Source organism: Rutilus rutilus (assembly GCF_951802725.1).
Source record: "Rutilus rutilus genome assembly, chromosome: 13".
Taxonomy (NCBI): domain Eukaryota; kingdom Metazoa; phylum Chordata; class Actinopteri; order Cypriniformes; family Leuciscidae; genus Rutilus; species Rutilus rutilus.
In genome coordinates, this window is record NC_140218.1 from 32,114,395 (window position 1) to 32,129,072 (window position 14,678).

The 14,678-nt window shown below is 41.4% G+C and overlaps 2 long non-coding RNA genes across 2 annotated transcripts; both read right to left on the reverse strand.

Annotated features, from left to right (window-relative positions):
- Window positions 1-9,384: 9,384 nt before the first annotated feature.
- LOC311303047 lies at window positions 9,385-11,584 on the reverse strand. Its single transcript, XR_014629697.1, has 3 exons — window positions 11,555-11,584; window positions 11,294-11,388; window positions 9,385-10,922 (listed from the first exon to the last, which is right to left on the reverse strand). It is a non-coding gene; the product is annotated as an uncharacterized lncRNA (long non-coding RNA).
- A 15-nt stretch (window positions 11,585-11,599) lies between these two features.
- On the reverse strand, window positions 11,600-12,565 carry LOC311303048. Its single transcript, XR_014629698.1, has 3 exons — window positions 12,318-12,565; window positions 11,796-11,929; window positions 11,600-11,613 (listed from the first exon to the last, which is right to left on the reverse strand). It is a non-coding gene; the product is annotated as an uncharacterized lncRNA (long non-coding RNA).
- Window positions 12,566-14,678: the final 2,113 nt, after the last annotated feature.

The following is a 14,678-nucleotide window of genomic DNA, read 5'->3' on the forward strand; positions in this document are numbered from 1 at the left end:
CTTTTCAAAATGGGTTTCAAAGTGAAAGTTTTTGAAAATGGTCTTTGTGTAAACAACAAAAATGTGAATCTCTGAAGACGATGACGTCATGCACATACGTATTAGGCTACATGTTCAGTCTATAGTGTTTCATCGCCATCTAACGGCCTGGCAGCAGAATACAGGGTTTTAGTTGTTTTCGTGGATCCGTGTGAATGGGGATTGTTTTGACAATGGTGTCGTCTGTACGCGGAAAACTCAAAGGAAAAACGTCCCCATTTTAAACATAATGTTGTCGTGTAAACGTACCCTCAGTTTCACAAACAAAAACTGCAGACAGGTTGAATGAAAATGTAAATCCACTCTCTGTAAGTAGGTGGCGCTTATGGAACAGCAGAAATAGAGGTGTGTCCCCGGTTACCTCCATAAACAAAGCAGCACTGGGGTTATAAACACTACGAGTTAAACAGAGGAAAGATGAAAAGAAAAGGCCATCAAAACTTTTCTTAAGGCTGTCAGTTCCTTTTAGAGATACATTCATAGAATTCATTAATTCTTTAATTCATATAATTTCCCTCAGCACTTGGTTGTAAAGGTTGTAAAACCTCTCACTTCTTTCTGCCATTGTGTCAAACAAAACGTCTCGTTTACGTATGGTAACCCTCGTTCTCTGAAGGAGGGAATGGAGACGCCACGTCAGAGTGATCCGACTGATAGGAATCTCGCTCGAGAGGCCAATCTACTTCGAGTGTAACTAAACGAGCCAATGAACGGTTTTCCGTGGTAACCCATTCAGTGAGATTATTGGATAACACTGGGAAAGCGTGCCCTTTCCGTTAGGAAAGAGAACGCTGCGGAAGCTACATTCTTCCCAGAAGAAGTTATGTGAGACATACATATGGACTAACCCGAAGGTTGTACTGCATATGAGATAGTGAGTGACTTAGTGGGAGCCCAAGGGAAAGACACAGGCTTCGGTTTAGGAGCAGCCGTGGAAGAATACACAAATGTGATCCCCGCAGCGTTGCACATATGGAACCTAGCCTAGACCTGGTTCTCAAGGATTCAACAGATAAAGGACCAGCGCCGGACGTGAGGGTGGTGGAGGACTCAACAGGATTTTCACTCTGGAGAAATTTAAGCGCACAGTAGGGTGCAGCAAGCTGACAGAGCCAGGCCTCTCAGTACTTCTACCCGTTTAGGGTGAGAACACGGGAGGAGACCGGCTCTACACGTAGGCTATAAAACCTAACAAACGTGTTATGTGTCGTCCAGCCCGCAGCTCTACAGATATCTGTTAGCGAGGCGCCATGTGCCAATGCCCAGGAGGATGCAACGCCTCTCAAAGAGTGAGCACGCAACCTGAGCGGACAGGGCATGCCTTGTGCTTGGTAAGCCAAGGCGATGGCATCCACTATCCAGTGGGCCAACCTCTGCTTGAAGACAGCCTTTCCCTTATGCTGGTCTCCGTAACAGACAAAGAGCTGATCTGAGGTCCTGAGGCTTCAAGTTCTGTCCACGTACAGTTGCAGAGTGTGGACGGGAAAGAGCAAAGCCAGGGCTGGGTCTGCCTCCTCCAGGGGCAGCGCTTGCAGGTTCACTACCTTTCCCTGAATGGAGTGGTAGGAATCTTGGGCACATAGCCAGGCCGGGGTCTCAGTACACTTGGCCGTCACCCGGCCCAAAATCTAGACATGATTCGCCGACCAAAAATGCCTGCAGGTCCCCTACCCTCTTGATAGAGGCCAGTGCAACCAGCAGCAAAGTCTTTTTTTTGCTCAATGAAAGGCAAATAAAAGAAAGAAAAAAGAGGAAATCGACCCCGCTGACGTGCCATGACACCAACACCGATGAAATTGAGAGGTTCTCCTTGAAGAACTTGCTCGTTCAGAAGACACTGCTTGCAGACAAGAGCATAAATGAAACAGTCGGCTCCGAAGCAAAAAGCTGAAGATGCAACGCACCTTCTGCTCATTATATACCCGGGCTGCAAGGCAGAGCAGCTGCTGCAAATCATTGCATGCCAATGTTCATTGGCTCGTTTAGTTACACTCCTAGAGTGAGCTTGGCGACCCCACGTAAATATTAAGTGACCCCCAGTTTGGGAAACACTGGGATAGAGTACTGGCCCGGTGCCAAATGGAACCCTAAGCCCTCATGATCTTCCTCCGAGTCCACACTTTCATGACGTAATGCCATACTGACTGTCCGGCAGAAGTCTGTTGCGGAGCTCGGTGGGTCGCGGGCTCTGAAAAAGTGTGCATCGGGTGCATATCGGCCGCTCGCGAGCACCCTTCTGAAATCTAAACTGACAAATGGGACACTCTACGGTCTTGTGGACATACGCACACAGCGGCCATTGTAAGTCAAGTGCACATCATGGGTGCTACTCAATCGTCCTAGTGCAGCTGCAATCTCGGCTGCAATGTCATCAAGCTCCGCAGAAGGCCCTCTCAATTTGAAGGATCCTTGGAAGGCAGCCTCCATTTCACCTCCTTCATTCAGCTCATTTTGAAGGATGCATCTATAGTGTATCATTTGCATTCGTTGATCACCCACAATACACACTCCAATTCACGAAAAAGAACTGACGGAAAACAAGTCGGCATGAGCTTGTCTGGGTTCATTATGAAATGTAAGACAAACAATATGCTTTCTGTGTTGTAGTTTTGACTGTTATAAAAATGCAAAAACTTGTTGTAAAAGAGACAGAGAGATGGCATTTTTATTACTCAACAGGGATGTAAGGTATTTTATTGAACAGATAAATTGCCATATGTAGCTCTCTAACAGTGTTCATTGTAACACATTATCTATTGTGAAGGCTCATTTCGTTATAGCACTGTGCTGGAATTTATTTTCAAGGAAGTATCGTGTCTATTAATGGGTAAAGCTACTGTAACGTCTTCAGCTAGTCAGCTTGAGATTCTTTACATCTAAACTGGTTATATTTCTTAAAGGGATACTTCAGCATTTAGCATTAAGCTTTGTATCAGTAGAAAACCTGTAGTATTTTTGAATTACCGTGCTTCCCTCCCTCATATCCCCCTGAGACGAGAGATTTATGTATTTTTTTGTCTGGAAAAAATCCTCCGATGACGCAAAAATCGTCATTTTGAGGATTTTTTGGCCAGAAGCTAGAAACTACAGCCAGTAGTAGGAGCTGTCCCGCATGTTTTCAACATTCTGCAGAATGTGGATTCTGTGAATCCGCATTCTGTGGATCTCACTCACAGAATGTACAAATAGTGTCAGCCATCTTTTTTTGGAAGCTAAGCTAACAGGCTCTTGTTCTGTGGAGAAAGCTGAGTAGAAGGGGTTACCATCCTCTTTTTCCCGGACACGTCCGGCCGTCGAGATCGTCCAAAATGTCAGAGATTCGGCTTTTGCTTTCTACAGTCGCTATTCATTGTTTACATGCACACCTTTTGTTTCAGTCTAACTGAATTCATTCTGTTTGGTGAATCATCTGAGTGTTTGCATGAATGCTAAACAAGTGATCGGTTGATGTGCGTTTTAGCATTGCTAAGAAAATTCCCACTCCTCCGTGAGAGATACGAGACCGGTGTCGCTCATCAGTAATCACGCCATCGGCCTCGCACCGTTCTCCCGCACCCCTCAGTCTCGTCCACAGTAAACATAATGAATGGCGACTGTAGAATGCAAAAGCCGAATCCCAGACATTTTGGCCGATCTCCAAAGATGGCGCCGCTGTGTTTGGCTTGCCACTTGTTACTCTGTTCTCTATTGTTTGTTTTAGCTGTCGTTTCACCGGCTATAGTTTATGATCGGACTACGCTGCTGGAATTGCGTTTTGCATCAATCGGGCTCCTAAAAGCCCAGTCCTTCAAACTACCATCGCCACTGTTGACACCAATTCCTCCTCTTCTGAGATGCCCTGTCTGTCTGCTACCAGGCAGAAAGCGCCGCAGAAGACGCGGTCGGAGAGGCGGGTTACATGTCAGGCTGAGGACTCACCTGGATTCTCCGCCGCTGAGGTGTGGAGATCGACTGGAGCTTGGCAGTGTAAGAAGATCGCGGGAATGTTACCGATGGCTTCGGCTGGTTAGCCCCGACACCGGCGTTTCATCTGCGTGTCTCCGCCACGGAAAAACAGTCAACCGGTGCTGTGTCCAAGGTAATCTCCGTCTAATTCCTCGCGTGACATCGCCGCCTGTCAACTCGGCCACGTTCCGTATGGCACTTTGTAACACTAGATCGCTCAATAACAAAACATTTGTCCTCAATGATGCCATTTCCTCTCATAATCTGGATTTGTTTTTTCTCACTGAAACCTGGCTCTGCCCAGGTGACGTTAGTGCCTTTTCGGAACTTCTCCCCTCTGGCTATCTCTACCTCAACACCCCGCGACAAACGGGTAGGGGCGGGGGGATAGCCACCACATACAGACAGTCACTGAAGTGTCGCCAGCTGACCACTAGAGGGTTCTCTAGCTTTGAGTTACAAGTATTTGTGCTCACATTGTCCTGTCCTATTTTATGTGCAATAATCTACCGGCCGCCTAAATTAAACAAGGACTTTTTTAATGATTTTTCAGAGTTTTTGTCAGAGTTCATGCCAAAGTTTGACAATATCCTAATTTGTGGTGACTTTAACATTCATGTTTGTTGCCCCTCTGATAAATTTGCTAATGATTTTAATGCACTCCTCCACTCACTGGATCTGACCCAGTCCAAATCCTGCCCGACTCATAGGTTAGGTCATATCCTTGATCTCATCATCTCGCGTGGGGTGACAGTGTCAATCTGTGAGGTCCTGGATTTTCCTGTATCTGATCACTCTCTTATACGTTTTGACATCCGTGCTGCTCCATCTGCACCCACATCCACTGCCCCCCAACGTCGGCGAATCATTACCTCTTCTACAGTTAATGACTTTGTTGCTGCCTTTACTGCCTCTGATCTCTGCTCTGCTGCTGACTTGGGAGTACCTATGTGTCCTGAACTTTTCCTCTCCTCCTTTCACACCATTTGCTCTCAGATTATGGACTCTGTTGCCCCCTACAAGGTAATGGGTACCAAAAGCCCATCAGACCCCTGGCTCAATGATACAACTCGGGCCCTTAGGCGTCGGTGTAGACAGACTGAGTGTAAATGGAAGAAGGATAGGCTGCAGGTGTCACTGGAGATATTTAGAGACAGCCTTTCCACCTATCAGAGAGCAGTGAAGGAAGCTAAAGGACAGTACCTCTCCAATCTCATCAACAGCAATAGTCAACGCCCTGGAATCTTGTTCAGCACTATTAACTCTGTGATAAATCCGGTGTCTGTTGGTCTGAATAATGTATCTGAACACTCTTGTAGTGCATTCAAACAGTACTTTCTGGACAAGGTTTCGTCTGTTAGACAAGCCATCACACAAGCCCCTGCTGTTGTCATACCCTCACAAGCGGCACAATGTGTGTTGGAGAACTTTGAGGCAGTTACCCTTGTGGATCTCAAAAAAGCTGTCTATGAATTGAAGGTTACCACCTGCCCTCTAGACGCTGTTCCTGCAAGGATTATGAAGGAAGCTATTGACATCATGGGCCCCTGCCTCGTCTCCTTTATAAACAGTTGTCTCAGTTTGGGCACTGTTCCAACTGCCCTCAAGCATGCCATTGTCCGACCACTGCTAAAGAAACCAAACCTCGATTCTTCCATACTGTCCAACTTCCGCCCAATATCTCATTTGCCAGTCCTGGCTAAGCTGATGGAGAAGATTGTTGTCACCCAGCTTCAGTCTCATCTTCAACTGCACGCTATTGTCGATAAATTTCAGTCTGGTTTCAGGTCTCGGCATAGTACGGAATCTGCATTACTTAGGGTCCATAACGACATTCTTGGAGCCCTGGACAGTAAAAGCTCTGTGGTTTTGGTGTTATTAGACCTGACCGCTGCATTTGATACCATAGATCATGCCATTCTTATCTCCCGACTTCAAAACACTGTCGGACTGCAGGGCATGGTTCTCAAATGGTTTTCATCATACCTCACAAACAGAACCTTTTCAGTTATGCTTAATGACTTCTCCTCTTCAGCCGCTCCTCTGTCATCTGGTGTCCCTCAAGGATCCATTCTGGGTCCTATACTGTTCTCACTCTATATGCTGCCACTTGGTCAACTCATCTCCAATTACAATGTCCGTTTTCACTTTTATGCAGACGATCTTCAGATCTACCTTCCTGTGGTTCTGAGTAACCGTTCTGCACTGGATCCTCTTCATAACTGTATTCACAACATCAGACAATGGCTTTCTCAGAATTTCCTTCACCTGAATGAAGAAAAGACTGAGTACATTTTGTTCACCCCGGACTCACCCAACAGTTCCCCCAGTTTTGGTCCTCCAACACCTCGGTTTGATACGGCAATGCGCAACCTGGGTGTTATTTTTGACAGTGGTATGATTTTTGGAAAACAGATAAGTGCAGTTGTGAAAGCAAGCTTTTACCAGCTAAGGCTACTCAGTAAGGTCAAACCATTCCTGTCCCGAGCTGACCTTGAAAAAGCTGTCCATGCCTTCATCAGCTCGCGGATTGACTACTGTAATGCCCTCTACACTGGACTTAATCAATCACTCCTCAATCGGCTGCAACTGGTACAAAACGCTGCAGCACGTCTCCTCTCCAATACCTCCAAACGCTCTCACATCAGCCCTGTCCTCCGCTCTCTCCACTGGCTCCCAGTGCGGTTTAGGGTGGAGTTTAAGATCCTGATGTTTGTGTTTAAGGCCATCTATGGTCTGGCCCCTGTTTACCTCACGGAGTTGGTAATGGTCCACCAACCAGCCAGAACTCTGCGCTCCTCTGAACACACCAGGCTGGTCACACCCAAGTTCAAGTATAAAAAGTTTGGAGGCCGGTCATTTGCCGTTCAGGGCCCAAAGCTGTGGAACGCACTTCCGGGACAGCTGCGAAGCATCACTGAGTTGTGTGTTTTTAAATCGCAGTTGAAGACACATCTTTTCAGACAAGCTTTCGATATGTAGCCACTGACTCGATTGCTGTTTTTATGTATATTTGTGCTTTTATTTATTGCTGTTTGCTGTGTTTCTTGCTTTTATAGTGGAAAGCGCCCTGGGCACCTTTTAGGTTGTTGTAAGGCGCTATATAAATAAATTTTGATTGATTGATTGATTGATCTCGAAATCCCGGGGCAGACTCGTCACGGAGACTCACGATAAAACGGCATCTTTTAAGTTTCGAGTCAACTAGTAGCCTAGCCTAGTTGTTTAACTGCACGCTCTTACCGGTAGGAGTGGCTTGGGAGTGGCCTCGTAGGGCAGCGAAGCAAGTGCATTCTAGGAGTTGTTGTCTTTCACCAACATGAGCCAAAAAAAAATTCTGGCTTTTCTCAGTCTAGAAGGCTCCAAATAAAAAAAATTCTACTACATAAATGACCCATTTTAAATACACATTCATCTTTTCAGAGGTGAAGTATCCCTTTAAAGGCCCCCTGATTTTTATTTTTTTTTAGCTTTTAATATGAATATGTTAGCCTTAAGATTATGAATAAGCAGGTGTGTTCCAAAACAATGACAAAATTCGCATGGAGATAAAAGCATTCAAAACTTACAGTCTCTCACTTCCGCTAAAATATATCCCTATGCTATAAATACCACCTGGCCAAAGCGACCATTGACACGTCACGTCACATGACACGGTTCGGTTGCTCAAATGCTCAAGTTTTATTCCGTTTTCCAATTGTACATTGGTTAAGAATGAAATAGCTAGAATTGATTCACACCTCTACTATTGAATCCAACGTATCATCAGCACTCAGATTCGTTTCCAAGGTGCTGTCAAATACGACTTGCAGTCTGTGAGGTAAACTAATGCTATTGGCTATTTGAAAAGGGGGAGGAGCAACTCAATATGTCCCGCCTTAGCTTCCTGTTTCAGTGGAAATTATCTTGCAAAGGCACTTTAAGGGTCTTTAAGCCACACCAAGGGTCTTTAAGTCAAGTAGTGAATGTTTTATGAGCAGTAGGATTAATTTAATCATCATGCATATTACATTTCATAATTAGGATATGCAATATGCATATTGTATAATTAATCTGATTAAAAAAATGTAATCAATTAACTGTAGGGTGACCAGATGAGATTGGCTGAAATTCAGGACAGTGTTCGGACACCAGCCATGTCAACAAAACCAATGAATGAAAATTAGCTTATCAATACATATCTAAATTCGCGCCTACGGTATCTTTGAAGAACTTAAAAAAAAGAAACAAAAAAGATGCTGCAGCATGAAAACAGCATGCACATCCGTGTTACTGTACGTGCAGTGAAGGGGTTCAGATGTAGCCTATTGTGCAAGGCATTTCTCAAATTCCAGTCACATCCTGTCAGTTGTAGCAATTGTAGTGTTCTTAGCAAGTGTGCACTTAATTTAGCCGGCTTTCAAAAATATGGCAAAACAGCTAAATTAGATTAGATCAGGATTTATCCAGTTTAGTTGTTTGGAAAATCGACCTGTTTGTTGTTATCAGCATTGGATAACAGGTTTCAGTCACCCTTAACTGCAAAAAAAGAAAATGATTTGAAATGGAAAATAAATGCATGAGCCAGTGTACCACGAACCGGTAATTAATTAAACCCGTGTGAATCTCGCTAATAAACTAAAGGATGCCAGGACCAGGCTCACTTACAATCATGTAGCCCAGAACTAATCTTTATTTTTCTGCCTTGACAGAAAGGGTGGGTGAAATTGTGTTCACTGTTTCAGTTACAGATGAATGGAGAATCCTTCATTAGATTATATCTCTCATTAGATTAGCATGTGCATGAGACCCTTCCGAGACACATGTCAGTGCTATTTTTGATCAAAGCAGCCAGGGTTCTGCACAGTGTCTTGGTTAATTTACCTCCATTACCAAATGAGCCGGGCAGTCTCCTAATCCAATCTCAGAGCAATTATAATTTATCTTTTTTAAAGCTCAGATGTCTCAGTTATTCAGTTTAAAACACTGAATTCTAGCCCTTACAGCCTTGCTTTCATTCCTGCTGTCAAAAATAAAATATGGAACCTAAAGTCAATAAGCATCAATATTTTTAATAATTTCAGCAGATTTATTCTGCACGATAGGCTACATCGTTAATCCAGAAGGTGGAGACAGGTGACTGTGAGTCATGTGAATCATCTAGGCTAACGTTACTCAGAACGCTGATTCATTCAGTAACTGAACTGGATTTGCAGCATATTAGCTACTCCTGCCGATTTTTTTTTTTTTACCATATTTTTCTATGGCAGGAATAACAAGAGTAGTATGCAACTATGCGGTTATGAATTCAGCCATCGTCTTTTAAAAAGAATCATTGAATCATTTACCCACGATTTGTTCAAAAACATTCAGGAACAAAAGAAACATCACACCAGTGTGTTGCTCGCTCGCTCCGTGGTGAAACGGATGTGTTATTACTGACAAAAACGGACAAAGTTAACTTACGTCTAAAATGTAAGTTACTCGATATTAAGTTTTTGTTTTTTGATCTGTTGTTTTAAAACAATATCACATAATAACGTGCTCCATTTTAGTTACTTCAGTAACTTCTCAGAAACGGCTCAGTCCGTCATTGCTAGTTTTAAGTGGATGTTTTTTCTTCACGTGCAATCGAAATGATCGTAAATAGGAGTTTCCTAGGTAAAAATTGCACATGAACACCTTCTGATGTAGTATTTACCACCCAGCTGGCATTTTAACGTAGAGTCAGCGTTGAATCAACGTCAGGTGTCAGTGTTGGATAACCGTTGGATTTTGTTTAGATTTTGCAAATCTAATCAACGTTGAAATAGCAACGTCATTCCAACGTCAATCTAATCAACGTTGAAATAGCAACGTCATTCCAACGTCAATCTAATCAACGTTGAAATAGCAACGTCATTCCAACGTCAATCTAATCAACGTTGAAATAGCAACGTCATTCCAACGTCAATCTAATCAACATTGAAATAGCAACGTCATTCCAACGTCAATCTAATCAACGTTGAAATAGCAACGTCATTCCAACGTCAATCTAATCAACGTTGAAATAGCAACGTCATTCCAACGTCAATCTAATCAACGTTGAAATAGCAACGTCATTCCAACGTCAATCTAATCAACGTTGAAATAGCAACGTCATTCCAACGTCAATCTAATCAACGTTGAAATAGCAACGTCATTCCAACGTCAATCTAATCAACGTTGAAATAGCAACGTCATTCCAACGTCAATCTAATCAACGTTGAAATAGCAACGTCATTCCAACGTCAATCTAATCAACGTTGAAATAGCAACGTCATTCCAACGTCAATCTAATCAACGTTGAAATAGAAACGTCATTCCAACGTCAATCTAATCAACGTTGAAATAGAAACGTCATTCCAACGTCAATCTAATCAACGTTGAAATAGAAACGTCATTCCAACGTCAATCTAATCAACGTTGAAATAGCAACGTCATTCCAACGTCAATCTAATCAACGTTGAAATAGCAACGTCATTCCAACGTCACGTTTCTCAACATAGGTGAATTTGCCAACGTTGAATCAATATTGATTTTAGTTTAGATTTTGCAAATCTAATCAACGTTGAAATAGCAATGTCATTACAACGTCAATCTAATCAACGTTGAACAGTCAGCTAGGAAGAAGCCAATTGGTCAAAGCAAGACCAGGAAGAAGATTAATAAAGACATTTCACTGACGTAAGAAACATGCTTTATTGCATGGCTGCAAGTGTGCCAACATTTCACACAACATCATTTTACACGTGTCGAACTTTAACCTTTAGAAAAACGGCCCAAACATTGGGCAACATTGAACACGGCTGGTTAAATCTTCCCTTCTTGTTACTTCTTTCTGCCACCGCCACCTATCCTCTCTGGTGCATATTTCAAGTATTTGGCCATGTATTCGTCTACTTTTGTTGTAGTTGTATCAAATGAGCTCAAGACAGCGTCTGATGAGGGGGGGGGGGGAAACAGATCAGTATTAGCAAACGTTAACCTCTCAAATTAAAATATTTTGCAAATATCAACTTTTGTGGAATTGCCAATGTTTCAAGTATATAAATTAGTATTGATCAATGTGCAAGGTCATTGATAATCATGTGCTTGGGCAAGCAACAAAAGGCAGTTGGTAGTAACCAGTGCTGCCGGTAGAGAAGTTAGTCTAGAGCCCAGAATGGAGTACTGTATATAATATTTGACCATGCTCTGTAGAGTCCTCCAACTAAAATGATTTCTTCATTTCTTATGAATTATTATTCTGCTTACTATATTCAATTATTTAAAACACTGTTACAAAACTACTATGTTAAAGCAAACTCACCACAGATTATCTTGTAGAGACGGGTCTTCATGAAGGCAACCTTCCCACTTCTTCCTCTGAGGCTCATTATGGCCATCATTTTATTTGTCATAGTTCTGCCATGGTTAAACAGATTTATATTAGAATATTATATTGCAATCAAGTTCATTATGAAAATGTAGCAGAGAGTGAGTAAGTGGGTGTGTGGGGGGAGTGCATGACAGTATATGACAGGGAACATCACTGTAAACTAATGCAAAAAAGGAACATAAAGTTACTTACGCAGCCATTGACTTCTTTACATGGTCTGCAGCATCAACGCCTCCATCTTCAGTTGTTTACTCGGAAAAGAACAAGAAACAAGAAATTAAAATTATAACCAGAAAATGTGGTCAGAGTCAGACCTCCACAAAGCAGGCACATGATGAGGACGAGGAGTTTGTAGTGGTCACCAAAGTGAACAAGCCAATTGTCATAATGAAACTTTGCCAGCACTTTACAAGATTAATTATTTAAAACTTACCAGTTCTACTCCCTCATTCTTGTCCTCCAAGTGATTCTCTAAAGCTTCAAGCTCTTCTTCAGTGTTTGCCGGCTTCACTTCATAACTTGTTCCAGCAGAGCTCTTGTCCCGCTGTCTTCCCGTATAGTATTTTCCTATAAAATATCCCGAAAAATGAAAATTTCAACATTCATCTTTCTGTTGCTATCCCTCTGCTGACAGCAAAAATTCGTACTACAAAACTGCAGCATTAACTATGCGAGTTGTGAAGCTAGGTCTAACGTGACTTTGCTTACAGATTGGCATGAAATCGTGCTCTCACAACAACCACGCTGTTATCTTAAAAAGGCCAATATCACGCTAAGGTTGACTTCAAGTAAGCAAAACGATGCTTTGAAAACATCTGTTTCGCTGAAAGGGCAAGGGGGTAGAAACAGGACAACAGTGCAGAGACTGACAGGTCCGATGGAAGGGCTAACATTAATGTTATGAGAGTAAGGTATTAAAATACGGGATATTTTACAGGAAAATTTGTCCACATACTGGTCCCTGGTTTCCCCATTTAACGTATCCCGGTAAATTCCACATCCTTTTCGGGATTCTAGCATCTTTTTTCTTTCTTTTCTTCTCCCTACTCTGTTTCTCCTCGTTCGACTTGCTGTATGTTTACATTCGCGAGGCCATCAACATGGCCGCCACGCCAAGTATGACGTCACGACGCCCATATTAATATATGTGACAGAGTCAGGCACACACAACATTTATTTAGGAATTTTCTAGTTATAAAATGTGACTTCAAAAACTTTGCTTACCGTTTGAGATGTTACCACCAAATTCATTCCGAACCCGTCCAGGTCAGAATCTGCCTGACGATGACAACACAGACCCACTTCGCGCATGCGCAATCGGGTGTTGTCTGGAACCGTCAGAGCCAATAGAATCACAGTTGTGTGATGGACAACCGCCGTCCTCCAATCAAGCTCTTGTGTTGAACGATATTCCAAAATGATCAATCAGACTGGAGTTGCTCTCAAAGTACGCCAGGAGATGTAGAAAGCGTCTCAATTCTCTTTTGGCTGATGTGTATTTATTTTTCTTTTTTATTCCTTATGAAAACATGAATTGTATCTAAATGATGTATTACAAGATCAATTTCTTTTTTCGGCAAATTGTAACAAATGTGTTATGCAAAAAAAAAAAAAAAAAAAAAGAAAAGATGTAACGTTAGAAAGCGCTTTTATCACGACTCAACAAACGTTTAATTCAGAGTTGATCTTTCAACGTTGTATCATTATTCATGTATCAACACTTTTTCAACAGTTTATTGATCAGCATTGTTTGGATGTTGGAACAACGTTATTTTTCTATTGATATATTTCAACAAAATGTTTAAAAGTCATGGTTGTAAAAAAACAATGTTGATTTGACGTACAACTAAAACAAATATTTTTATTTCTATGTTGAATCCGTGAGTTAACAACACCACTACAACCATTTAGTGTTCAACGTTGTTTTGACGTTGAATTAATGTTACTTAACAAACGTTTAATTCAGAGTTGATCTTTCAACGTTGTATCATTATTCATGTATCAACACTTTTTCAACAGTTAATTGATCAGCATTGTTTGGATGTTGGAACGTTATTTTTCTACTGATAGCCTATATTTCAACAAAATGTTTAAAAGTCATGGTTGTAAAAAAATAATGTTGATTTGACGTACAACTAAAAAATTTATTTTTATTTCTATGTTGAATCCGTAGTGAGTTAACAACACCACTTCAACCATTTAGTGTTCAACGTTGTTTTGACGTTGAATTAATGTTACTTAACAAATGTTTAATTCAGAGTTGATCTTTCAACGTTGTATCATTATTCATGTATCAACACTTTTTCAACAGTTAATTGATCAGCATTGTTTGGATGTTGGAACAACGTTATTTTTCTATTGATATATTTCAACAAAATGTTTAAAAGTCATGGTTGTAAAAAAATAATGTTGATTTGACGTACAACTAAAAAAATTATTTTTATTTCTATGTTGAATCCGTAGTGAGTTAACAACACCACTTCAACCATTTAGTGTTCAACGTTGTTTTGACGTTGAATTAATGTTACTTAACAAACGTTTAATTCAGAGTTGATCTTTCAACGTTGTATCATTATTCATGCATCAACACTTTTTCAACAGTTAATTGATCAGCATTGTTTGGATGTTGGAACAACGTTATTTTTCTACTGATATATTTCAACAAAATGTTTAAAAGTCATGGTTGTAAAAATAATGTTGATTTGACGTACAACTCAAATTTTATTTATATTTCTATGTTGAATCCACAGTGAGTTAACAACACCATTTCAACCATTTGGTGTTCAACATTGTTTTGACGTTGAATTAATGTTTTTCCATAAACTGACATTATTTCAACCACATTTAAACGTTTAAGGTCAGTCGAATGCCAGCTGGGCACTCATACTTGTGAGATGTAACGTTAAACTCATAATTGTGAGTCCAAAATGCGAGATATGAACTCACAAATGCGAGAAAAAAGTCAGAATTGTGAGATGAAAGTCGCAATTTTTATTATTATTCCGTGGTAGAAACTTTAATAGAAAATTCAGCAGCTTCAAGAAGGTGTTTTTCCTTTCCTATTTACGTGCTCATTCACATCACAGCCCTCCTGATATTAATTTATTAATATGTCCTCATTCATTCATGTCCAACACAATAATCTGAAGGCCAATTTTGGCATCTGTGATCCGAAAGCATAACAAATATTCAAAAACACATGATATCTCCTAAAAATGTTGACCACTGAAGGTCCCGCCATTAAACCACCAGAGTTGTTCTGTAGGTCCCACAGAAGTCTACTTGCTTCCTCTGAGAGCACTCATCCTAGAGCAGG